We start from the raw sequence: 25,313 nt of genomic DNA, 5'->3' as shown, positions 1-25,313 counted from the left end.
AAAAAAAAGAAATGAGGACAGTTTAAGAGAACTCTGGGACAACATCAAGAACACCAACATTCACATTATAGGGGTTCCAGAGGAAAAGAAAGAGAGAAAGAGGCAAAAAAATATTTTATGTCATAATATCTGAAAAATTCCCTAACCTGAGAAAGGAAACAGACATATAGGTCCAGGAAGCACAGAGAGTCCTAAGGCACATCGTAATTAAAATGGCAAAAATTAAAGATGAGAGAATATTAAAAACAGTGAGGGAAAAGCAACATGTTACCTACAAGGGAACTCCCATAGGACTATCAGCTGATGTTTCAGCAGAAACTCTGCAGGGCAGAAAGGAGTGGCATAATATATTTAAAGTGATGAAAGGGGAAAACCTACAACAAAATACTCTACCTGAGGAGGTCAAGATGGCAGAGGAGTAGGAGGATGTGGAGTTCATCTCTCCCCACAAATGCATCAACAGTACATCTATGAATGGAACAATTCTCACAGAGCACCAGCTGAACACTAGCAGAGGACCTCAGACACCTAAAAGGACAAGTAAATCCCTGCATAACCAGGTAGGATGAAAGAAAGACGAAGGGAAAAAGAAGAGGAGAAGAAGCAGGACAGGACCAGTGCCCTGGGGTGGGAGCAGCTGAAGGAGATGAGAGGTTCCCACACCCGGGGAAGCCCCCTCACCGATGGGGAGATCAGTTAAGACAGAAGGGGAGATTCAGGAGCTATCAGAGGAGAGAGTGCAGCAACCGGTCTGTGGCAGGCTGGTCAGGGTGAGACTTACACAGACAGTCTGTGCCACAGTCCAGTTTGAGATGTGTGTCCACCTGTGCAGACGGGGGCTGGGAGCTGGAACGTGGGGTTTGGAGAGCAAATCAGAGGAGAGAACTGCTGTTGGCTGTGAGGAGATGGCCTGAGGTATGGGAGTGAGGAAGTCCACAACCGGAAATATTTGTGGAGGAAACCCAGACAGGCATAGAAGCAAAGTGCCATTGTTAAGTGATGTGCAAGGGACAGAGCCACCATTGCAACCTCTCTCCCCACACGCTGGCCTCTGCTTCCCCGGCCACTAGGAACGGTTTCTTCCGGGACCAGCTCTCTTGCACCTGCAGCCAGGTGCTAAGGAGGGCTCTCTCGCGCCTGCGACTTCTGGCTCCCTCCCGTGACTTCTCACTGCCGGGACTGGCTCTCTCGTGTCCGCAGCTGGGCACTAGGAAGGGCCCCTGCTGGAGGTGACTCTCTTGCACTCATGGCCTCTGGCTCCCCCACGCGCCTGTTGTGTCCAGGGCTCCCACGACCCCAGACACTGTGCCACCTCCACACCCCCTCCTCGCCAGGGCAGCCTTGGGAGCAAACCCCTGTGGGTGGCCCACTCACAGAGGTGGGGCTGAAACCACAGCTGAGCCCCAGGGGCATGTGCAACTAAGGAAGAAAATCTGAAATCTTTCCTTGCAGATGCACAAACTGCAAACTGACACCCACCCCTGTGACCAGCTTTGTAAACTCAGTGCCTACAGAACATCTGAACAGACAACAAGTGCTCCTGCAGCCAAGACGGGCCTAGCTTTAGCAGCTGTAGACTTTGTGGGCACATATGCATGGGGGTTGGGGCAGGCTAGAGTCTGAGCTGCCCTGAAAGCACCCACAGTAGGTCCAGATCCATCAGATCCATGACTACTGCAATCCTGGGACCTGACTTCAGCGGATCTACACTGGTGGACTTGTGAAAACAACATCTGAGAGACCTCAGGGCCAATTGCCAGCATAACTGCAGTTAAGGTGGGGCCAAGAGCAGTGCCAACAACAGTGTAATCTGGAGAGCTTGCACAATGGGTAAAAGGTGACACAACAGAGCACACCCACAGGTGAACAACTCCAGAGCAGGCATACTCAGAGGCTTCCCTCTCAGTGGGACTGCTCCAATCCCGCCTACCTCACACTGCAGATCAGGAACACAGCTAAGAAACAGATGTGGGGGCCTCCACTCCGACAACTAGGGAACAGACCCCACCCCTGACAGGGCAGTGACGACCACAGAGCTAAGGGGAGGCCCTGCTCAATATACAGGGCAGGCTCTTGTCACCACAACACCAGTCAAACCCCCTATAAAGGGGATAATGGCAAAAGCCTCAGGACCAACTCCACCCACTAGGGGGCAGACACCAGAAGCAAGAGGAACTATGATCCTGCAACCTGCCGAAAGGAGACCACAAACACAGTAAGTTAGACAAAATGAGAGGACAAAGAGGTATGTTGTAGATGAAGGAGCAAGATAAAAACCTATAAGAACAACTAAATGAAGAGACGAAGGCAATCTACCTGAAGACGAATTCAGAGTAATGATAATAAAGATGATCCAATATCTTGGAAAAAGATCCAAGATCTTAACAAAGATCTAGAAGAACTAAATAACAACAGAGATGAATAATACAATAACTGAAATGAAAAATACATTAGAAGGAATCAATAGCAGAATAACCGAGGCAAAAGAACACATAAATGAACTGAAAAAGGATTGGTGGAAATCACTGCCATGGAACAGAATAAAGAAAAAAGAAAGAAAAGAAATAAGGACCATCTCAGAGACCTCTGGGACAACATTAAATGCACGAACATTTGGAATATAGGGGTCCCAAAAGAAGTAGAAAAAGAGAAAGGGCCTGAGAAAATATATGAGGATTTTATAGTTGAAATTTCCCTAACAAGGGAAAAGAAATAGTCACCCACGTCCAGGGAGTACAGAGAGTCCCATACAGGTAAACCCAAGGAGGAACATGCTGAGACACATATTAATCAAAAAAACAAATTAAAAAAATACAAAGAAAAAATACTAAAAACAGCATGGGAAAAGCAACAAATAACATACAAGGTAATCCCCATAAAGTTATCAGCTTATGGGGAAACTCTGCAGGCCAGAGGCACGCTATATTTAAAGTGAAGAAAGGGAAAAACCTACAGCAAAGAATACTCTACCCAGCAAGGCTCTCATTCAGATTGGACAGAGAAATCAAAAGCTTTACAGACAAGCAAAAGAAAAGAGAATTTAGCACCACCAAACAAGCTTTACAACAAATGCTAAAGGAACTTCTCTAGGAGGGAAAGAGACCAGCAACTTAAAACAACATTGTACATATATAGATTGCTAAATCAAAACTTGATGGGAAGAGCAAACACAAAAACTACAAAAACTACACACACAGAAGAGAAAAAGCAACCCAAACACAATGCTAAAGATGGTCATCAAACCACAAGAGAACAAAAGAGGAAGGGAGCTGGGGGGGAACACCTACAAAACAAAACCAAAACAATTAAGAAAATGGCAATAGGAACTTACGTATTGATAATGCAAATGGATTAAATGCTCCAACCAAAAGACATAGACTGGCTGAATGGACACAAAAACAAGACTTGTATATATGCTGTCTACAAGAGACTCATTTCAGACCTAGGGACACATACAGACTGAAAGTGAGGGGATGGAAAATGATATTCCATGCAAATGGAAATCAAAAGAAAGCTGGAGTAGCGATACTCATATCAGATAAAATAGACTTTAAAATAAAGACTTTTATAAGAGGCAAAGAAGGACACTACTTAATGATCAAGGGATCAGTCTAAGAAAATATAACAATTGTAAATATATTTGCACCCAACATAGGAGCACCTCAATATATAAGGCAAATGCTGGCATCCATAAAAGGGGAAATTGACAGTAATAAAATAATAGTGGGGGATTTTAACAACCCACCTATACCAATGGACAGATCATACAGAAAGAAAATTAATAAGGAAACACAATCCTTAAATGACACATTAGACCACAAATCAAGCCTTGGTAAAGTTAAGAAAATTGAAATTATATCAAGCATCTTTTCCACCAACAACGTTATGAGATTAGAAATCAATTACAGGTAAAAAAAAATTGTGAAAACACAAACACATAGAGACTAAACAATATGTTACTAAACAACCAATGGGTCACTGAAGAAATGAAAGAAGAAATCAAAATATACCTAGAGACAAATGACAATGAAAACACAACCACCCAAAACCTATGGGATGCAGCAAAAGCAGTTCTAAGAGGGAAGTTTATAGCAATGCAGTCTTACCTCAGGAAACAAGAAATATCTCAAAACAACGACCTAGCCTTACACCTGAAGCAACTAGAGAAAGAAGAACAAAGCCTAAAGTTAGTAGAAGGAAAGAAATCATAAAGATCAGAGCAGAAATAAATGAGACAGAGACAAAGAAAACAATAGCAAAGATCAATGAAACTAAAAGCTGGTGCTATGAAAGACTAAAAAACTTGCTGAACCTTTAACCAGACTCATGAAGAAAAGAAGGGAGAGGACTCAAATCAGTAAAATTAGAAATCAAAAAGAGGAGAAGTTACAACTGACACCACAGAAATACAAAGGATCATAAGAGACTACTACAAGCAACAATACACCAATAAAATGCACAAACTAGAAGAAATGGACGAATTCTTAGAAAAGTACAACCTTCCAAGACTAAACCAGGAAGAAATAGAAAATATGAACAGACCAATCACAAGTACTGTAACTGAAACTGTGATTTAAAAACTTCCAACAAACAAAAGTCCAGGACTAAATGGCTTCACAGGTGAATTTTATCAAACATTTAGAGAAGAGTTAACACCTAACTTCTCAAACTATTCCAAAAATTTTCTGAGGAAGGAACACTCGCAAGCTCATTCTACAAGGCCACCATCATCCTGATACCAAAACCAGACAAAAATATCACAAAAAAAAGAAAATTACAGGCCAGTATCACTGATAAATAGAGACACAAAATCCTCACCAAAATACTAGCATACCGAATCCAAGAACACATTAAAAGTATCACACATCATGATCACGTGGGATTTACCCCAGGGATGCAAGGATTCTTCAATATACATAAATCAATCAATGTGATACACATTAACAAACTAAACAATAAAAATGATATCATCTCAATAGACACAGAAAAAGCTTTGGACAAAATTCAATACCCATTTACGATAAAAATACTCTCCAGAAAGTGGGCATAAAGGGAACCTAACTCAACATAATAAGGACCATATACAACAAACCCACTGCAATCATCATTCTAAATGGTGAAAAACTGAAAGCATTTCCTTTAAGATCAGGAACAAGACAAGGATGTTCACTCTCACAACTAGTATTCAACAGAGTTTTGGAAGTCCTAGCCACAGCAATCAGAGAAGAAAAAGAAATAAAAGGAATACAAATTGGAAAAGAAGAAGTATAAATGTCACTGTTTGCAGATGACATGATACTATACATAGAAAATCCTAAAGATGCTACCAGAAAACTACTAGAGCTCATCAATGGATTTGCTAAAGTTGCAGGATACAAAATTAATACACAGAAATCTCCTGCATTCCTATATACTAACAATGAAAGATCAGAAAGAGAAATTAAGAAAACAATCCCATTTACCATTGCATCAAAAATTATAAAATACCTAAGAAGGCAAAAGACCTGTACTCAGAAACTATAAGATGCTGATTAAAGAAATCAAAGATGACACAAACAGATGGAGAGATATTCCATGTTCTTGGATTGGAAGAATCAATATTATGAAAAAGACTATACTACCCAAAGTAATCTACGGATTCAATGCAATCCTTATCAAATTGCCAATAGCATTTTTCACAGAATTAGAACAAAAATTGTTACCATTTTCATGGAAACACAAAAGACCCCGAATAGCTAAAGCAATCTTGAGAAAGAAAAACAGAGCTGGAGGAATCAGGTTCACTGACTTCAGACTACACTACAAAGCTACATTAATCAAAACAGTATGGTACTGGCACAAAAAATCAATGGAACAGGATAGAAAGTCTAGAGATAAATCCCCATACCTATAGTCACCTAATCTATGACAAAGGAGGCAAAAATATACAATGGAGAAAAAACACTCTCATCAATCAGTGGCGCTGGGAAAACTGGACAGCTACATGTAAAAGAATAAAATTAGAACATTCTCTAACACCATACACAAAAATAAACTCAAAATGGATTAAAGACCTAAATGTAAGCCTGGATACTATAAAACCCTTAGAGGAAAACATAGGCAGAACACACTCTGACATAAATCGCAGCAAGATCTTTTTTGATCCACCACCTGGAGTAATGAAAATAAAAAGAAAATAAACAAACATGAAACTTAAAAGGCTTATTCATTTTTCCAAAATACACTCTTAATTGAGTAAAGATTTAAATATAAAAAATGAAACTGTAGAAGTGCTAGGAAGAGATTCCAGTCTAACATGGTGATATAGGAGGCTCCTGAACTTCCCTCCTCCTACAGACACACCAAACCTATAGCTACATATAGAGCAATTCTCTCTGAAAGGAATCCATAAACTAGCTGAGCAACACCTACACATCAGGTGAATGAGAAAATATCCACATCAAAACAAACAGGAAAGGTTGATACACTCTTGCCATAAACCCCACCTCCCACATAGGAACATATAATTAGGAGGGAACACACAACTCCCAGCTTCTCCTTGAGGAGTAAAGGTTTGGACCCAACATCTAGCGCCCTAACTTTTAAGACTTCCAACTGAGGGACAGGCTCCCAATACATCTAGCTTTGAAAGTCAATAGGACTTGTATCCCTAAGACTCTCAAGACTCTAGCAGACAAAAAACAGTCCTTCAGATGCTCAGGAGGACTAGCTGTGGCTATCTTCCCTGGCTCAGCCCAGAATCAGCAGACAGACATGCTATGCCAATCTCCCAATCTTTCCCTGAAAAAGGCCTATTTGCATACTTTGAAAGCTGCTGCCTCAGGGTCAGGCTTCTAATTTAGCACACACCTAGGGGCTGACTGCAATCCTCCCCACAGGCTGGAGAAGTCAGTGAACACAAGCTCCCTGCCCCCCTTACTCCTGGTCTCCTCCAGGTCATCGGTATTTTCCTGGAAGGAGCTTGTACACAAGTCTGCCACACCAGCTTTTGCAGTAGCCATGCAGGGGATTCACCCCTTGATCACCTGACTCTGATGGCCAGTGAGGCTTGCTTTGCCAGTCCCACAGGACTATAGCAAACAAAGATACAGTTATTAGCCAGCTATTCCCCCAGGGCTCAGAGCAGAGGGAGCAGACAGAAACACCCATATCCCTTTTAAAAAAAAGCTTATGTGCATACTTTAAAAGCTGCTGGATGAGAGTCCAGCTTCCAACCAGCCTGAATCTAGATGCTAATTGAGAATCTCCTCTTTTGGACATTGACAGGTCTTGGCATACACTCAAATACTGGAAGCCGCTAAGAACAAAGAAGGTAGTTTGGACAATCACTAAGGTTTGACTGACAACAAAAATTTCAGGCTGTGCTGAATGGTAAGGCTCACATCCTACATGAGAACACTCCATTTATCTAATATACAAAAAACAACACAGACAGTCAGGAAAATTGAATAAACATAGGAATATGTTCCAAACAAGAGAACAAGATAAAACCCCAGAAACAGATCTTAATGAAATGGAGATAAGGGATTTACCTGTGACCAGTCTCACGACTTTTATTCAATGTCATACTGAAAGTTCTAGCTAGAGCACTTAGGCAAGAAAAGGGAAAAAAATGAAAACTGAATCAGAAAAGAAGATGCAAAATTGTCTCAAGTTGCAGATGATATGATATTGTATATAGAAAACTCTAACTACTCCACCAAAAAGATATTAGAATTAATAAATGAATTCAGGAAAGTTGCAGGATACAAAATTAATTTATAAAATCAGTTGCATTTCTATACACAAATAACAAAGTTTCAGAAAGAGAAATTAAGAAAACAATCCCAATTACAAATGCACCAAAATGAATAAAATATCTATGAATAAAGTTAACCAAGGAGTGGAAAAACTAAAAACTATAAGACATTAATGAAAGAAATTGAAGAAGATATAAATAAATGGAATAATTCTGTGCTCATGAATTGAAAGAATTAATATCGTTAAAATGTCCATACTATCCAAAGCAATCTACAGATTCAGTGCAATCCCTATCAAAATTCCAGTGGCATTTTTCACAGAATTAGAAAAAATCAATCTTAAAATTCATATGGAACCACAAAAGATCCCAAATGGCCAAATAATCTTGAGAAAGAAAAAAGCTGGAGAATCACACTTTCTGTTTTCAAACTATATTACGTAGCCATATTAATCAAAACAGTGTGATAGTGGCATAAAAATAGACACATAGATCAATGGAACAGAATAGAGATCCCAGAAATAGACTCAAGTATGTATCCATTAATTTACAAAAAATGAGAAAGAGTATACATGGGAAAAAGATAGTCTCTTCAATAAATTGTGCTGGGAAAACTGGACAGCTACATGCAAAAAAATAAAACTGGGCCACTATCTTATACCATACACAAAAATCAACTCAAAATGGGTTAAAAAACTTGAACATAATACCTGAAACTTTAAAACACCTAGAAAATTCCTTAACATTGGTCTTGGCAATAATTTTTTTTTTTTGGATTAGACAACAAAAGCAAAAATAAACAAGTGGGACTACATCAATTTAAAAAGCTTCTGAGCAACAAAGAAAACTATCAAGAAAATGATAGTGGGAAGCAGCCACATAGCACAGGGAGATCAGCTTGGTGCTTTGTGACCACCTAGAGGGGTGGGATAGGGAGGGTGGGAGGGAGGGAGATGCAAGAGGGAAGAGATATGGGACATATGTATATGTATAACTGATTCACTTTGTTATAAAGCAGAAATTAACACACCATTGTAAAGCAATTATACTCCAATAAAGATGTTTAAAAAATAAAATAAAATAAAACGATATCATGGAGATAAGTAATAAAAAAAATGAAAAGACAATCTATAGAATGAAAAAAAATTTGCAAATCATTTATCTAGTAGACAGTTAATATCCAAAATATATAAAGAACTCATACAACTTAATAGCAAAAAAAAAATCCAATTTAAAAACAGCCAGAGAAACTGAATAGACACTTTACCAAAGAAGACAAACAAATAACCAACAGGTGCTCAACATCACTAAAAATCATCTGGGAGATGCAAACCAAAACCACAATGAGATATCACCTCAAGCCTTTTAGAATGGCTATCATCAAAAAGATAAGAAATAACATGTGTTAGCAAGAATGTGGAGAAAAAGGAACTCTTGTGCTGTGTTGGCAGACATGTAAATTGGTGCAGCCACTATGGAAAACAGTATGGAGTTTCCTCAAAAAACTCAAAATAGAACAACCATATATCCAGCTACCCCACTTCTGGTTCTATATCCAAAGAAAATGAAAACAGAATAGCCAAAAGGTATCTGTGCTCCCGTGTTTATTGCACATTATTCACAATAGCCAAGATATGTAAAGAACTTAAATGTCCATCAGTGGATGAATGGATAAAGAAGATGTGACATATATAAATCACTATATATATTGTTTAGCCATGAGAAACAAGAAAATCCTGCAATTTGTGACAAAACCAAGGGACCTTGAGAGGATTATGCTAAGTGAAATAAGTTATACAGGGAAAGATAAATACTGCATGGTTATCACTTGTATGTGAAATCTATAAAAAGCCAAATGCTTTTTTTAAGAAACAGAGAGTAGAAAAGTGGTTGTCAGGGGCTGGAGGGTAGAAGAAATCGGGAGAGGTTGGTAAAAGTGTACAAACTTTCAGCTGTAAGATGAATAAGTTCTGAGGATGTAATGTAAAACATGCTGACTATAGTTGATAACATTGTGTTGTATAATTTAAATTTGCTGAGAGAGTAGCACTTAAATGTTCTCACCAAAAAAAAAAAAAAAGAATAAATATGTGAGGCGATGAATGCATTAATTAACTAGATGGGGGGAATCCTTTTGCAAGTATACCTGTAGCAAATTACCACAAGGTACACTTTAAAAATCTTACAATTTTATATGACAGTTATACCTCAGTATAGCTGAAATTTTTTAAGCACTAGAAAAAAAGTAAGTGAATATATTTATTGGCTTAGGAAAAATATATCAGTTTTTATATGAAAATTGAAAGTGATGAAAGAAAAGACTGCCAATTTGATTACATTAAAATGTTTAATTTCAGAGTAGGAGAAACCAAAATCAAAATGAAAAAAAAAAATTGTAAAATATTTGCAACCCATGAAATGCATAGAAGGCTTAATACACAAATGTGTTTACAAATCAAAAAGGAAAGGCATTGACAGAAGAAAGAAGAAATAAAATATCTAACAAATAACAAGTATGGTGAATAGCACACATATTTAAAGATATAAAATTAAAGCACAATGCAATGTCATTTTCACGTATCAGATTACATTTTGTCTTTATGTCAGAGTATACAAGGATGTGGTAACTAATTATTGTGGCAATCATTTTACAATATATACATGTATCAAATCACATTGTATACTTTAAACTTACACAATGTTGTATGTCAGCTATATCTCAATACAGCTGGAAAATAAAAAAGATGTGGTAACTAAGAATAGCACAGTATGGCAATCTGGCAATATCTCTTTCCATTTTTACAGCTTATACCCTTTGCCCCAGTATTCCCATATACAGCCATATATGGGAAACACATACAAGTGTTTACCCTATAGAAACACATACAAGTGCAAAAAATATATCCATTAGGATGTTTATTACAATGAAGTAATGGTGAGAAAAATAGAAAACCTAAATGCCCATCAACAGATTTTGATCAAATTATCTGTTATCGATGATCATGTTCAATATTATGTTACCTACATTCAAAACTATTTAACCCTCAGATATGTTAGTCACTGCTGTTGTGTCATAGACTACAAATATGAAATTTTTTTTTACTACTTTATTAACTTTATGCCAAGACTTCATCTCTAAAAGACAGATATACAAAATGTTGCTGAGAGACACAGGGATTGGAAAATAAGAATTAGAAAATATCAGATTTGGAAGAGCAATTAGACATCATTTAGTACTCTATTTTCATTTTCACAGGGAAAATTATGATGCAGAAAGGAGAAGTAACTTACTCAAAGTCACACAGTTGTGAATAAAAAATATTGCCTGCTATATCAGTAAACAAAGGATGTTGCAGCCATCAAGCCATCACACTACGGCTGCCCCAACCGTGAGCCCTGAGGGAACTCAGGATAGAAACAAGATGCCTGCCATCTAGCAGTCAGCCTCTGCAGCTACCCCCAATTGTGCACCCTGAGGACACTCAGGATGAGAAAGCACAGGATACTGGCCTCAGATAGCTGAGGTGCATATCAAAGGAATGATTACAGTGAGCCCAGACTCTTATTCTTACATCTTCCCATACATAAAGAAGTGCTAAATTCCTTAACTTGAGATATCTGGTTTTCTTTACTCAACAGTAATCTTTTGATGTTCCGACCACCTGGTCTTTGTTGCAAAAACTCCTATATGTCCTGGCTCTCTCCTTGACTCTTTGGAGCAGTCCCTCAGAGCTATCTGAGATGCTGTGTCCTGGGCTGAAGTCCTCAGTTTTGTCTGCCAAATGAAACATAACTCTCAACTTTTAGGTTATGCATTTTCTTTCAGTTGACACAGTAATAGAGAATGTATAAGACCTCAGGTCTTCTGGCCGCAGTTTAGTCTTTTGCTCCCCAGAAAACCATAAGCCCCTTGGGGACAGGTCCACACAGACAATGCATATAGTAGAGCCTCAATGTGTAGGTTACAGAAGGAAGAACAAATGGTTAAGTTGACTGATCCTCACCCAGTCAATCTGCTTGGGCTGTCAAGTCATAGCACTTCCCATTATGACCCTTTTGCCCTAGTCTAAATATAATCAGATCCAATGAATTGCAAGGAATGCATCCCTTTCAGTGCAGTGACTAGTGTCAATAGTTAAGTGCCTTCAGGCCAAAGCTCTCACCACATTGTAATGTAAATTTCATAAGGGGTCTTAGAAAGAATTTATATATAATTTGCTGAACCTTAAAGTCAACATTTGAATTATTTTCTATTGAGTCCTGTTTGTTACGTACCTGGTGTAAAGCATTACCCTGGAATTCAGAAATTTTATCCCCAGTCCTGTACTTTCTTACTGTAGCAAGACCCAAACTGGATATTCTGTTCCAGAAACAAATGCTGAGGAAAGGATTCAAGAGTAAAAAATTTATTTGAAAGGTGATCCCAGGAAACACAGGCAGGGGAATAGAAAAGTAAGATAGAACAGGAAGTAACCAATAAATGGTGAGTTATTGACTTAATTACCACTACAGTCAACTAAAGCTTGATCCTTTTGTGGAACAGTGAGAGTCAGTGTAGAATATATCCCTCAGAGTCATCTCACAGGAGGGAAAGGGAGACTGGGGCATTTCTATACCAGTTCAAGCCAGCCTTCCATTGTGAGCCGTTCCTAGGGGGCATTACTTTCCCCTTGGGCCTTCCAAAGTGCAATAAGAGTAAATGCTGGCCTCCAGAGAAAGCCCTCAGGCAGCTGGAAGTCTGTACTACAATCTTAAGACCCAAGTAGGCGTGGGTGGACCACAGACATTATCTCCTACATATATTTTTCAGCAGAGAAACAGTTAAGTTTCAATTAAGAGGAGGGACTGAGTGAAAAGGAACTTAAATCTTGGTTGAAGGCTTTAAAGAATTTTAGCTCAAATTCCCACCTCAAGGTTTTATCTGTTGCCCAAAATGGTCCACCTACCCATTCACTGACTTCCCCAGATTTCTCAATGCAAAGAGGGACTTAAAAACTGTTTCAGGTCAATTGGAAGTAAAATATTTTGCCATAATAAAATCATTGTGGATGGAAACTGGAGCTACTCCATGAAAGAGAATGTGCGCCTGAGCTCAGAGCTGCCATATGCACTTTATTGGCACTGGGAAGAGGTAACTGAAGCAGAGCAACTCCTCACTAATGGTGGGTAAGCAGCTATGGCAGAAACCTAATTATCATCGGGGGACTCTCTGGGCAGCTCCATGAAAGAGACCATCTGTGGCCATTTGTGAGGTTGTGCACTCAGCACTGGGCCGGCTCCACAAAGAGGGCTATGGCACCACTTCTAGCTCCCCCATCCCCTTCGAGCCCATGGTGCATTGTGCCAAGAGACTCTCTCCCTCATCACCACTCAGCCACGGGCAGTCATAGAAAACCCCATCTCTCAAGGTGGGTCCTCCACTCCCAGGGCCTCTGAGTCTTGGTCTGGGAGAGCTGTCACAGGAAAATGGAGCCCTGGAGGAAGGGGGAAAGTACCTGAAAGTTCCAAGTTAAGAGCAGGGAGGAAATAAAAAATTCGTGAACCAAATCATTGGTTCATAACTCATGTTATGATGCCAGCTTTGGTCCAAGTGAAGGAGATGAAGAGAGAGGAATGCTAATGTGGTGGCTGTTATTGCTCTGAATGGGTAGATGGGCAATTCTGGCTACAGGGCTGCTGGGGATGACTGTCCTTGGCTGATTAATGACCCACTTTCTTCCATTAAGTTGTTCTGCTTCGAGCGGCTCCCTTTTGGACACTGGTTATGCACGTCATTTGAAAGAAAATTTTCATGGAGAGGAGGAGAAAGGCATGTGATTTATTGACTGCTCAGGTAGCAGCAAATCCATGCTTCAAACTCCCTGCATATTTTTGCCTGCTGTCTCTGCCTGGTGCACCTCATAAAACAGAAGTCAGGAATCAGGGAACAGGAACAGTCAAGGTGGGCAGATTCTGGCATTTTATGAAACTTCTGAATCCTCCCATTCCCCACCCAGTGATATTTTCACAGCATGCAGAGGTCATTAGGAGATGACTTGAGGGGAAAAAACAAACAAATAAGGAAACTTGAAACTTCGCTTTTTAAGTAGAAAAGCAATCAATCCCATGTACCAGGGCACATGTAACCACCACTTCCAGGAACAGAAAGAGGTTTTTGCCCAAGTCCTTTCTTAAAGTAAATTAACATGTCTCTTCATGGGGCCTCTGTTCTTGTAAAGTCCAGGAGCCCTGTGGGGCATAACTCCTAAAAGCGTACCACCTGCCCCTCCACAAATCTGCCTGCAGAGCCCCTCCTTTTCCTGCCCTTCCAAGGATGGTATTGGAGGCCTTCTGTAAGTGCATCTCAGCCTGCTGCTTTCACAAGGGTCCCTCCTGCTCTCCCTTCCAACCAATCAGGCTTCAATCAAACCAAATTATTTTTGGTCCCTTGAAATTACCCTGCATGTTCTTACTGTCTCCTCTAACTGGGTAGGCTGATCTCCCAGGTCTCCACTTGTGGGAGTGAAGCCCTTAGAGACTCAGCTCAAATGCATCTTCCCCACAAAGCCATTCCAGACCCTCCCCTTGGGCCCTCATCATGCTTGCTTGTCCCTCTGGTGCAGCTGTCAGCAACCTCTGATTTGTGTTATATCTATTCATGGGCACACAGACCTCCTCCATCAGGATCCACAGACCCCAGATGTGGGGATGATGCCATTCAACAGTGTGTGTGTGTGTGTGTGTGTGTGTGTGTGTGTGTTATGTAAATGTGTATGCATACACACACATATACAGTAGGCACTAAATAAATTCTTGTTGAATGAACAGATAAATGAATAAAGATTTGCCTGAGTTTTCTAGGGCATACTATTCTTTAACTTCACTAATATTTGAAACATAACTCTCAAGGAAGAATGGCACTTGTTGAGAAACTACTGTGTTCCAGACACAGTGGTATGAAATTTACACATATGTTTTCTCATTTGAAGGTATAAAACTGTCTCATTCTGATACTTAATCATGAGAGAGACCATCAAGATGGCAGAGGAATAAGACGTGGAGATCACCTTCCTCCCCACAAATACATCAGAAATACATCTACATGTGGAACAACTCCTACAGAACACCTACTGAACGCTGGCAGAAGACCTCAGACTTCCCAAAGGACAAGAAACTCCCCACGTACCTGGGTAGGGCAACAGAAAAAAGAAAAAACAGAGACAAAAGAATAGGGACAGGACCTGCACCTCTGGGAGGGAGCTGTGAAGAAGGCAAAGTTTCCACTCTCTAGGAAGCCCCTTCACTGGTGGAGACGGGGGGGGTGAGTGGGGGAAGCTTCGGACCCACGGAGGAAAGCGCAGCAACAGGGGTGCAGAGGGCAAAGCGGAGAGATTCCTACACAGAGGATCAGTGCCAACCAGCACTCACCAAACTGAGAGGCTTGTCTGCTCACCCGCCGGGGTGGGTGGGGGCTGGGAGCTGAGGCTCGGGCTTCGGAGGTCAGACCCCAGGGAGAGGACTGGAGTTGGCTGCATGAACACAGCCAGAAGGGAGCTAGTGGGCCACAGCTAGTTGGGAGGGAGTCCAGGAAAAAGTCTGGACCTGTCTAGGAGGCAAGAGACCACTGTTTCAGGGTGCGTGAGGAGAGAGGATTCAGAGCGCCACCTAAACAAGCTCCAGAGATGGGCGCGAGCTGCGGCTATCAGCGCGGATCCCAGAGACGGGCATGAAACGCTAAGGCTGCTGCTGCCGCCACCAAGAAGCCTGTGTGTAAGCACACGTCACTCTCCACACCTCCCCGCCTGGAAGCCTGTGCAGCCTGCCACTGCCAGGGTCCCGTGATCCAGGGACAACTTCCCCGGGAGAACGCACGGTGCGCCTCAGGCTGTTGCAACGTCACACCGGCCTCTGCCACCACTGCAGGCTTGCCCCGCATTCTGTGCCCCTCCTTCCCCGCCAGCCTGAGTGAGCCAGAGTCCCTAATCAGCTGCTACTTTAACTCCATCCTGTCTGAGAAAAGAACAGATGCCCTCAGGCGACCTACACGCAGAGGTGGGACCAAATCCAAAGCTTAACCCCGGGAGCTGTGCAAACAAAGAAGAGAAAGGGAAATTTCTCCCAGCAGCCTCAGGAGCAGCGGATTAAATCTCCACAATCAACTCGATGTACCTGCATCTCTGGAATACCTGAATAGGAAAAGAATCATCCCAAAATTGAGGAAGTGGACTTTGGGAGCAACTAAAGACTTGGGGTTTGCTTTCTGCATCTAATTTGTTTCTGGTTTTATGTTTATCTTTGTTTACTATTTAGAGTTTATTATCATTGGTAGATTTGTTTATTGATTTGGTTGCCCTCTTCCTTTATATATATATATATTTTTTTTTTCCTTTTTCTCTTTTTGTGAGGGTGTATATGTATGTTTCTTTGTGTGATTTTGTCTGTATAGCTTTTCTTTTACCATTTGCCCTAGGGTTCTGTCTGTCCATTTATTTATTTATTTTTTGTATAGTTTTTAGTGCTTGTTATCATTGGTGGATTTGTTTTTTGGTTTGGTTGCTCTCTTCCTTCCTTCATACTTTTTTTATTACTTTTTAATTTTTTTCTTACACTTTTTAATAACTCTTTATTTTTTATTTTAATAACTTTATTTTATTTTATTATTATTCTTCCTTTATTTCTTTCCCTTCCTTTTTCTTTCTTTCTCTTTCTTTCTTCCTTCTTTCCTTCCTTCCTTCCTCCCTCCCTCCCTCCCTTTCCTTCTTTCTTTCTTTCCTTCTTTTCTTTCTTTCTTTCTTTTCTTTTCTTTTCTTTCATCACTTTTCTTCCGAGCTGTGTGGCTAAGAGGGTCTTGGTGCTCTGGCCAGGTGTCAGACCTCTGCCTCTGAGGTGGCAGAGCCAGGTTCAGGACACTGGTCCACCAGAGACCTCCTGGCTCCCTGTAATATCAAACAGCAAAAGCTCTCCCAGAGATTTCCATCTCAAAGCAAAGACCCAGCTGCAATCAAGGACCAGCAGGCTACAGTGCTGGACAGTCTAGGCCAAACAACTAGCAAAACAGGAACACAACACCACCCATTAGCAGAGAGGCTGTCTACAATCATAATAAGTTCACAGACACCCCAAAACACACCTCCAGATGCGGTCCTGCCCACCAAAAAGACAAGATCCATCCTCATCCACCAGAAAACAGTCACTAGTCCCCACCACGAGGAAGCATACAAAATCCACTGAACCAACCTTAGCCACTGGGGGCAGACACCAAAAAAACGGGAACTATGAACCGGCCGCCTGCGAAAAGGAGACCCCAAACACAGTAAGTTAAGCAAAATGAGAAGACAGAGAAATGCACAGCAGATGAATGAGCAAGGTAAAAACCCACCAGACCAAACAAATGAAGAGGAAATAGGCAGTCTACCTGAAAAAGAATTCAGAGTAATGATAGTAAAGATGATCAAAATCTTGGAATTAGAATGGGGAAAATACAAGAAATGTTTAACAAGGACCTAGAAGAACTAAAGAGCAAACAAAAAAGGATGAACAACACAGTAAATGAAATTAAAAATTCTCTAGAAGGAATCAATAGCAGAATAACTGAGGCAGACGAATGGATAAGTGACCTGGAAGATAAAATAGTGGAAATAACTACTGCAGAGCAGAATAAAGAAAAAAGAATGAAAAGAATTAAGGACAGTGTCAGAGATCTCTGGGACAACATTAAATGCACCAACATTCGAATTATAGGGGTCCCAGAAGAAGAAGAGAAAAAGAAAGGGACTGAGAAAACATTTGAAGAAATTATAGTTGAAAACTTCCCTAACATGGGAAAGGAAATAGTCAATCAAGTCCAGGAAGTGCAGGGAGTCCATACAGGATAAATCCAAGGAGAAACACGCCAAGACACGTATTAATCAAACTATCAAAAATTAAGTACAAAGAAAAAATATTAAAAGCAGCAAGGGAAAAACAACAAATAAGATACAGAAACTCTGCAAGCCAGAAGGGAGTGGCAGGACATATTTAAAGTGATGAAAGGGAAAAAACTACCACAAAGACTACACTACCCAGCAAGGATCTCATTCAGATTCGATGGAGAAATTAAAACCTTTACAGACAAGCAAAAGCTAAGTGAATTATTTCAGCACCACCAAACCAGCTTTACAAGAAATGCTTAAGGAACTTCTCTAGGCAGGAAAGAGAAGAGAAGGAAAAGACCTACAATAACAAACCCAAAACAATTAAGAAAATGGTAATAGGAACATACATAATGACAACTACCTTAAATGTAAATGGATTAAATGCTCCAACAGAAAGACATAGACTGGCTGAATGGATCCAAAAATAACACCCATATACATGCTGTCTACAAGAGACCCACTTCAGACCTTGGGACATACAGACTGAAAGTGAAAGGATGGAAAAAATATATTCCATGCAAATGGAAGTCAAAAGAAAGCTGGAGTAGCAATTCTCATATCAGACAAAATAGACTTTAAAATAAAGACTATTACAAGAGACAATGAAGGACACTACATAATGATTAAAAGATCAATCCAAGAAGAAGATATAACAATTGTAAATATTTATACACCCAACATAGGAGCACCTCAGTATATAAGGCAAATGATAACAGCCATAAAAGGGGAAATCGACACTAACACAATCAGAGTAGGGGACTTTAACACCCCTCTTTCACCAATGGACAGATGATCCAAAATGAAAATAAATAAGGAAACACAAGCTTTAAATGACACATTAAACGAGATGGGCTTAATTGATATTATAGGACTTTCCATCCAAAAACAACAGGATACACTTTCTTCTCAAGTGCTCATGGAACATTCTCCAGGAAAGATCATATCTTGGGTCACAAATCAAGCCTTGCCATATTTAAGAAAATTGAAATCGTATCAAGGGTCTTTTCCGACCACAATGCTATGAGACTAGATATCAATTACAGGAAAAAAACTGGAAAAAGTACAAACACATGGAGGCTAAAAAATACACTACTAAATAACCAAGAGATCACTGAAGAAATCAAAGAGGAAATCAAAAAATACTTAGAAACAAATGACAATGAAAACACGGTGATCCAAAACCTATGGGATGCAGAAAAACAGTTCTAAGAGGGAAGGGTATAGCAATACAATCCTACCTCAAGAAACAAGAAACATCTCAAGTAAACAACTTAACCTTACACCTAAAGCAATTAGAGAAAGAAGAACAAAAATAAAAACTCCAAAGTTAGCAGAACGAAAGAAATCATAAAGATCAGATCAGAAATAAATGAAAAAGAAATGAAGGAAACATTAGCAAAGATCAATAAAACTAAAAGCTGATTCCTTGAGAAGATAAACAAAATTGATAACCATTAGCCAGATTCATCAAGAAAAAATGAAAGAAGACACAAGTCAATAGAATTAGAAATGAAAAAGGAGAAGTAACAACTGACACTGCAGAAATACAAAGGATCATGAGAGATTACTACAAGTAATTATATGCCAATACATTGGACAACCTGGAAGAAATGGACAAATTCATAGAAAAGCACAACGTTCTGAGACTGAACCAGGAATAAATAGAAAATATAAACAGACCAATCACAAGCACCGAAAATGAGACTGTGATTAAAAATCTTCCAACAAAAAAAAAGCCTAGGACCAGATAGCTTCACAGGCAAATTCTGTCAAACATTTAGACAAGAACTAACACCTGTACTTTGCAGACTCTTCCACAATATAGTAGAGGGAGGAACACTCCCAAACTCATTCTATGAGGCCACCACCACCCTGATACCAAAACAAGACAAAGATGTCAAGAAAAAAAGAAAACTACAGGGCAATATCACTGGTGAACATAGATGCAAAAATTTTCAACAAAATGCTAGCAAACAGAATCCAACAGCACATTAAAAGGTTCATACACCATGATCAATGGGGTTTATCCCAGGAATGCAAGGATTCTTTAATATACGCAAATCAATCAAGGTGATAAACCATATTAACAAATTGAAGGGGAAAAACCATATGATCATCTCAATAGATGCAGAAAAAGTTTTCAACAAAATTCAACACCCATTTATGATAAAAAAAAAATCCAGAAAGTAGGCATAGAGGGAACTTACCTCAAATTATTAAAGGCCATATATGACAAACCCACAGCCAACATCCTTCTCAATGGTGAAAAACTGAAACCATTTCCACTAAGATCAGGAACAAGACAAGGTTGCCCACTCTCACCACTATTATTCTACATAGTTTTGGAAGTATTAGCCAGAGCAATCAGAGACAAAAAAGAAATAAAAGGAATCCAAATCAGAAAAGAAGAAGTAAAGCTGTCACTGTTTGCAGATGACATGATACTATACATACAGAATCCTAAAGATGCTACCAGAAAACTATTAGAGCTAATCAATGAATTTGGTAAAGCAGCAGGATACAAAATTAATGCACAGAAATCTCTTGCATTCCTATACACTAATGATGAAAAATCTGAAAGAGAAATTAAGGAAACACTGCCATTTACCACTGCAACAAAAAGAATAAAATACCTAGGAATAAACCTACCTAAGGAGACAAAAGACCTGTATGCAGAAAACTATAAGACACTGTTGAAAAAAATTAGAGATGATACAAATAGATGAAGAGACATACCATGTTCTTGGATTGGAAGAAGCAACATTGTGAAAATGAATATACTACCCAAAGCAATCTACAGGTTCAATGCAATCCCTATCAAATTACCAATGTCAATTTTCACAGAACTAGAACAAAAACATTTCACAATTTGTATGGAAACACAAAAGACCCTGAATAGCGAAAGCAATCTTGAAAAAGAAAAACGGAGCTGGAGGAATCAGGCTCCCTGACTTCAGAGTATACTACAAAGCTACAGTAATCAAGACAGTATGGTACTGGCATAAAAACAGAAATATAGATCAATGGAACAGGATAGAAAGCCCAAAGATAAACCCATGAACATATGGTCACCTTATTTTTGATAAAGGAGGCAAGAATATACAATGGAGAAAAGACAGCTTCTTCAATAAGTGGTGCTGGGAAAACTGGACAGCTACATGTAAAAGAAAGAAGTTAGAACACTCCTTAACACCATACACAAAAATAAACTCAAAATGGATTAAATACCTAAATGTAAGGCCCGACACTCTCAAACTCTTAGAGGAAAACATAGGCGGAACACTCTTTGACATAAATCACAGCAAGATCCATTTTGACCCACCTCCTAGAGAAATGGAAATAAAAACAAAAATAAACAAATGGGACCTAATGAAACTTAAAAGCTTTTGCACAGCAAAGGAAAACATAAACAAGACGGAAAGACAACACTTAGAATGGGAGAAAATATTTGCAAACAAAGCCACTGACAAAGGATTAATCTCCAAAATTACAAGCAGCTCATGAAGCTCAATATAAAAACAAACAAATAAGCAAATCCAAAAATGTCCAGAAGACCTAAATAGACATTTCTCCAAAGAAGATATACAGATTGCCAACAAACTCATGAAAGGATGCTCAACACCACTAATCATTAGAGAAATACAAATCAAAACTACAATGAGGCATCACCTCACACCAGTCCGAATGGCCATCATCAAAAAGTCTATAAAGGGGGCTTCCCTGGTGGCGCAGTGGTTGAGAGTCTGCCTGCCAATGCAGGGGACACGGGTTCGAGCCCTGGTCTGGGAGGAACCCACATGCTGCAGAGCAGCTGGGCCCATGAGCCACAACTACTGAGCCTGCGCGCCTGGAGCCTGTGCTCCGCAACGGGAGGGGCCACGATAGTGAGAGGCCCGCGCATCGCGATGAAGAGTGGCCCCCGCTTGCCACAACTAGAGAAAGCCCTCGCACAGAAACAAAGACCCAACACAGCCATAAATAAATGAATAAAAACTAAAAAAAAAAAAAAGTCTATAAACAATAAATGCTGGAGAGAGTGTGGAGAAAAGAGAACCCTCTTGTACTGTTGGTGGGAATGTAAATTGATACAACCACTATGGAGAACAGTATGGAGGTTCCTTAAAAAACTAAATATAGAGATAACATATGACCCAGCAATCCCACTACTGGGCATATACCCTGAGAAAACCATAATTTAAAAAGAGTCATGTACCACAATGTTCATTGCAGTTTTATTTACAATAGCCAGGACATGGAAGCAACCTAAGTGTCCATCGACAGATGAATGGATAAAGAAGATGTGGCACATATATATAATGGAATATTACTCAGCCATAAAAAGAAATGAAATTGAGTTAGTTGTAGTGAGGTGGATGGACCTAGAGTCTGTCATACAGAGTGAAGTAAGTCAGAAAGAGAAAAACAAATACTGTGTGCTAACACATATATATGGAATCTAAAAAAAAATAAAAGGTTCTGAAGAACCTAGGGGCTGGACAGGAATAAAGACACAGATGTAGACAATGGACTTGAGGACACGGGGAGGAGGAAGGGTAAGTTGGAACGAAGTGAGAGAGTGGCATGGACATATATACACTACCAAATGTAAAATAGATAGCTAGTGGGAAGCAGCCACATAGCACAGGGAGATAAGCTCGGTGCTCTGTGACCACCTCAAGGGGTGGGATAAGGAGGGTGGGAGGGATACGCAAGAGGGAGAAGATATAGGGATATATGTATATGTATAGCTGATTCACTTTGTTATAAAGTGGAAATTAACACACCATGGTAAAGCAATTATACTCCAATAAAGATGTTAAAGTAATAATAAGAAGAAGATACTTAATCATATTGTGGTGAATGTGAAGTATAATCCCAGGGTCATCTGGCTTCACTGGATAGAGGTATTAGTTACATTTCAGTTCAAACCACCTGCTGAGTAAGGAACATGAGTTTCCAGGAACATGGGGACCTCCCATTATCACCTGCAGGTATTTCTAAGAGTTCCTCTGGGGATGGTCTTATGAGCCACAAACCTGGCCCAGCTACATCGCGAAGCAGCATTGGCCTGACTCCTTGCCTGACCACAGCCAGTTGCCCCTGTCAATGCCTGTGCAAACTGCACTGCCCCCCTAATGTCCCAGAGCCACCACACGTGCTGGGGTCTGTCCAGAGGGGGAGAATCTTGTTTCTAGGTCATGCTACTCTCCACGGTCTAAAGATACAAGAATAGCAGCTTTGGGGCCCAGTTCATAAAGATCTTTGTTACATCACTTCTCTGGCTTTTGGTCCCCACCCCTGTAGCCATGGGACTCACACCTGGCCCGGTGGCTGGGCAGGGACGTATGAGTTGCAGCCCCTCATTTATCCCTGTCAGCCTATTCCAAACACCAAAAACAATCTCCTCCCAGCCTCCCAGTTATGAAACAAACCACCCCCCATGCGTTCAACATATGCAGTGGAAACCAGAGGTGGGGAGGAGGGGCATGTGGGCAACTCTAGCAGCTTGAGCCCTGGACCACCTGCCAACATGTTCTGCCAAACAAGCATCTTTAATAGGTTCAATTATACTTGCGAAGCTCTGGGCTATTTGCTTTACATTCATTATCTCATCTTAACTCTTGTCTCAATGCCGTGAAGATACCTACTATTGACTTCCATTTCCAGATTAGAAAACCAACCAAGGAATTAAATAAGTTGCCTAAATTCTCAAAACTAGTGTCAGGGCTTGAATCTGAATCCAGGCCTATCTTACTCCAAGGCTGTGCTTTCAATAATATGACATACTATTACATTTCACGTTATCCTTTTTCCTCTAATTAATCTGTTTCTCCCAATTTGTTTGGATATTTACACCTCTCTTGTTCATGAGGCTTGTCTTGCTGAAGTTAAAATTCTGATGTCATCCTAAATTGCTAAGGGAAGCCACCTCCCCCAGAAGCCTATTACTCTCTTGGGAGCTCCCTATCTCCTTCCTTTATGCAGGAAATACACATGAAACAAGACCTTTAATTAGCCTTCAGTATTAGCTCCTACATCCTGTAATAATTATCTTTGGTGATGTCATCGTGAATCCCCTGGGTAGCATGGATATTATGGACTGTTAGGGGGTGTCTGAAAGCTGGCTGTCAGTCTGATTCATATTAGGCCAATTACTTTAACTAAAATTAAAATTTGTCAAGGATAGTTTGATGATGAGTCTTGGCAGCTAAAAGGAGCCCTTAAGGACCCATGTAGCACTCTTTGGCAGAAGCACAGTGGTTTTATCTCAAGGTGAAGGTCTGGTTGTTATTGAAAGTACCAAAGACCAAAGGGACAAACTTCTCTGGGTTTGTAGCTCTGGTTCCTAGTAACTACTGCCACTGGAATCCACCCAGCCAAGTCTTCAGTTCTCTTCTACAGCAAGTGGGGGTCCTCAATATAGACCAGAGTAGAAAACGTGGACACAGCGGCCAAACACTTTACAGTTTAGTTGGCACACCAAATCTATCAGTTGCCTACCTAACATCTATTTCCCTCATTATAACAGAAGCTTGATTTTGTTGGAGCAGCACTATGATCTGCTAGAAATGATCTTTTGTCCAAACTGTCTTTTGACACAGTTATGGCTAATGTGACCAAAAGGAAGTCTGCTTCAAGGTTTCTGAGGAAACTTTCTTTTCTAATAAAATGAAATGGATATGGTTATTGTTTTCTGTCTCTTCTCCCTTCTTCCTGCTTAGAGTAAGCATGCAGTTTCTGGAAGTACAGCTGTTACCCTGCAAACATGAGGTGACAAGCTAAAGGATGAAAGCCAACCTGCTAAGAATGGCAGAACGAACAGCATGAAGAAACTGGATCCTTGAATGCACACGAGTTGTTGTGCAATCCCTGGTCTGGCAATTTCCAAATTAAGTTGCTATAGTTAGGTTTTTCTGTAACTTGCTGTTGAAAGCATAACCAGCATGTACAAGCAGAGACAGATATATAATTTTGCCAGCTGAGCTGGGAAAATCTAATAGTGTGGTCAGTAATCCTATCTAAAGATCAGTGAAGTCTGTGGCTGAGTAAGGAAAGCAGATAAAATCAATGTGGCCTATGACGACCCTCTCTGCATGTACCTTTTATAGCAATATTCGCTCATTTATTCATTTCATGTATGGAGCACCTGCTATGCTTATGTGTTAGACATTGGCTGTGTGATATTATTTTGTGTGTGTGTGTGTGTGTTTGTGTGTGATACTATTAATGCAGTACAACTGTTCTGTAGATGTTTAGAAACAGGAATATTTATTTCAACATTTCCAAAGTATACAAGGTCCCACTCTGGCCACCTGAGCCATGTGAGCACTCACAACCGAAGCCCCTGAGAAGGTTCTTCTCTGCTGCATGTGTTAAGTAAAAAAGCAGAACATTCCAGAGCAGAAGACCATCCTGAGACTGCCTACCCAGATCACTGTACCCAAGCAGTGGGGGCCACAGTTCTCACCGTGCATTGCATAGCTCATCCTCACTTTCTTTGGCTGACCTGACCTTTATGTAATAAATGTCTTTCTGAAAATTTGTGCTCAACTGATTCACATTTAACATATGTTATGAGAGTTTACTGTTTTTACTATTAAAATCAATCCCAAGTCTAAATTTTTCTGAAAAGTGAATAATTTTTCCCTTAGTCTCTGTTTTCTGAAACCAGATAATTGGGT

This window comes from Balaenoptera borealis (genome assembly GCF_965194805.1).
Source record: "Balaenoptera borealis genome assembly, chromosome: 19".
Classification (NCBI taxonomy): Eukaryota; Metazoa; Chordata; class Mammalia; order Artiodactyla; family Balaenopteridae; genus Balaenoptera; species Balaenoptera borealis.
Note: the sequence above shows the minus strand (reverse complement) of the source record.